Raw genomic sequence first — 3418 nt, 5'->3', positions numbered from 1 at the left:
AAAGGGGGCGGGGCGGGGCGACTTGGAGGAGGGGCAAGGCGCGGCGGCGGAGTCCGGCTCGGACTCCGGAGTCTGGGTCGGCGGCGACGGGGCACGCGCACACGCAGGAGGCAGCGGCAGCGGGCGGCTGGGCCGGCCTGCTCGGCTGGGCCTTTGGCCCAGTCGGTCGCGGATTTTTGTTTTAAACAATCCGCCGACTAGAAAAATCCTAGAAAAAAATAAATAAAAATCTAAAAATTCCAAAACAAGTTTTCTCCATCTAAATATAATATTTAGAACAAGATGAACTTTTCTTGGCCCCTAAAATGCAATTTTTAAAACATGCAAATTTTTCTAGGGCAAATAAAATTCCGAATAAACTCAAATAAAATCCAAATAATGATTTTAACATTTTTCCTCCGATATTTCAATTGTTTTGGAGAAGTCATATTATCTCCCCTCATTTATTATTTTAAAATGAAATATTTTCCGGAGAGAAATAATTAAAAATCAAAATCCTCGTCTTCACTATTTGATAAAAATTTCAAATATGAAAATTGGAAAATCCCCAACTCTCTCCGAAGGTCTTTGAGTTGCTTAGGATTTCGAGGATTGCAAACGAAAAAGCAATAAAATATGATATGCATGGATGACCTATGTATAACATGCCAAATTGGAAATTTGGGATGTTACAATGTCATAGTTCTTAATGTGTTACTCTGTTCTTTATGAACTTAATACTCTAGATGCATGTTGGATAGCTGTTGATGTGTGGAGTAACAGTAGTAGATGCAGGTGGGAGTCAGTCTACTTGTCACGGACGTGATGCCTATACACATGATCATGCCTAGATAATCTCATAATTATTCGCTTTTCTATCAATTGCTCCACAGTAATTTGTTCACCCATCGTAATAATTATGCTATCTTGAGAGAAGCCTCTAGTGAAACCTATGGCCCCCGGGTCTATCTTTTATCATATAAGCTTTCAATCTACTTTTATTTGCATCTTTACTTTCTGCATCTATATTATAAAATACCAAAAATATATTTATCTTATCATACTATCTCTATCAGATCTCACTTTCGCAAGTGGCCGTGAAGGGATTGACAACCCCTTTATTGCGTTGGTTGCGAGTTCTTTGTTTGTTTGTGTTGGTGCGTGGGACTTCTGAGGAGCCTCCTACTGGATTGATACCTTGGTTCTCAAAAACTGAGGGAAATACTTATGCTACTATTGCTGCATCACCCTTTCCTCTTCAAGGAAAACCATCGCAAGCTCAGACTAGTAGAAAAAGGGTCAAACGTGAAGCACATTAGTGCCGGTTTGTATTTGAGCCGGCACAAATGTATACATTAGTGCCGGTTCCAACGGCTAGTCGGGCCGCTCTCATTAGTACCGGTTCGTGGCTAACCTTTAGCACCGGTTCGTGCCGCGAACCGGTACTAATAAGAGTGGTGGCAGGATGTTGTCAGTCTGGGCCCCCTCCAGCACCTTTAGTACCGGTTCTTGGCACGAACCGGTACTAAAGGTCGTCCTACATAAACCCTTCGTCCACCCGAGCTCGCTCTGTTCTTCCCCTTTCCCCTCTCCTCTCTGTTCTTCCCCTCTTCCTCTCGATCTCATCACACATTTTGCCCAAAATTTGTCAAGATTTGAAGGCCCCCATCCATTCAAATGATCACAAAGGTTAGCAACTTTGTCCTTTCATCTCTCATTGCTAGATTAGCTCCTGCAATGCTTTATATAGTTATTAATTTGTGAGTTTAGTAATTTGGGAGGAAATATATATATGTGCTAGTATTTGATTTATATGCAATTTGAGGTTAAAATAACACTTAGTTTGCATATGTAGGTGTGGTTTACTTAGTGCCTTCTAAATCTCCGTCGTAACCACCGTCGATCGCCCGCACCGTCCCATCGCCAGCACCACCTTGTGGTGAGCCTCTTGTACATGAAATTTTATATAAAAATTTGATGTTTGTGTGATTTGGATATATAGTTACTCGTATAATAATTATCTTACCCGTACGTTGTTTGTTATACATAGTGCCATGGTTTTGATATCCGTCCCCGTTGGCCCTCGTCCTTGTTATGATTCGGATGTGGTATATTCTCTTTTAAAACTATTTGTTGCATTTCGTGTTTATGACAAATTATGCCCATCAAGTTGACATAGATATTTTTATCTAGGAGGTATGTGAACCAGAAATTCCAACCGACCCTATTGTCGAGAGGTTAAATTTAGTTGAAAGAGAAAACGAGTACTTGAAAGAAAAATTGAAAAGAATTGAGGGGGAGAAGATGGAATTGGAGTTGCATGTTGCCGATGTCGTCGATGATCACAAGATCAAGAAGGAGAAAATGCGCTTGAAGATTAGAAAGATTAGAAAATATGCCATCGATAGTGAGGCTTGGTATCATTATGCTGTTGGATCAATTGTTACCTTAGTTGCGATCTTGATCGCATTTGTTGTTGCATTTAAATGCTTTAGCTAGAGAGTTATTTGTTTGTTGCATTTAAGTGTTGTATGAACTTTATGTATGAACTTGTATTAATTTGGTCTATTCGGTGTTGTGTAATGAAGATGAGTCGGCAATGGATGTACAATGACTGATGCTCTCCCCAGTTCATTGAGGGCGTGCATACTTTTCTGCTTGTGGCTAAGGCAAACAAGCGGGCGGATGGTTTTATGCCTTGTCCATGTGCTGGCTGTAAGAATGGTCGCAATTACTCTACGTCAAGAACCATTCACGTCCACCTGTTTGAGTCCGGTTTCATGCCCCACAATAATGTTTGGACCAAGCACGGAGAAAGAGGGGTTATGATGGAAGACAATGAAGAAAAAGAGGAGGACGACAGCTATCCTGGCCATGGGTTCCCTGAATACGATGATACAACAATGGGGGAAGAAGCTGAGCCGGTAATGCGGGAAGAAGCTGAGCCAGCAATGCGGGAAGAAGCTGAAGAAGAGGCATCAGATGAGCCCGTTGATGATCTAGGTCGGGCCATTGCCGATGCAAAGAGAAACTGCGCAAGTGATTTGGAGAAGAAGAAGTTGCAGCGCATGTTAGAGGATCACAAAAAATTGTTGTACCCGAATTGCGTAGGTGACAAGAAAAGGCTGGGCACCACACTGGAATTGCTGCAATGGAAGGCAGAGAATGGTGTATCTGACAAGGGATTTGGAAAGTTGCTGGTAATGATAAAGGATATGCTTCCAAAGGACAACGAATTGCCCGAGAGTACGTACGAAGCAAAGAAGGTTGTCTGCCCTCTAGGGTTAGAGGTGCAGAAGATACATGCATGCCTTAATGATTGCATCCTCTACCGCGGTGAGTATGAGGATTTGAACGCTTGCCCGGTATGTGGTGCATTGCGCTATAAGATCAGCCGCGATGAGCATGGTGATGTCGAGGGCGAGCGCCCCAGGAAGAA

This window comes from Triticum aestivum, chromosome 5B (assembly GCF_018294505.1).
Source record: "Triticum aestivum cultivar Chinese Spring chromosome 5B, IWGSC CS RefSeq v2.1, whole genome shotgun sequence".
Lineage (NCBI taxonomy): Eukaryota > Viridiplantae > Streptophyta > Magnoliopsida > Poales > Poaceae > Triticum > Triticum aestivum.
This window is presented reverse-complemented; position numbering follows the sequence as displayed.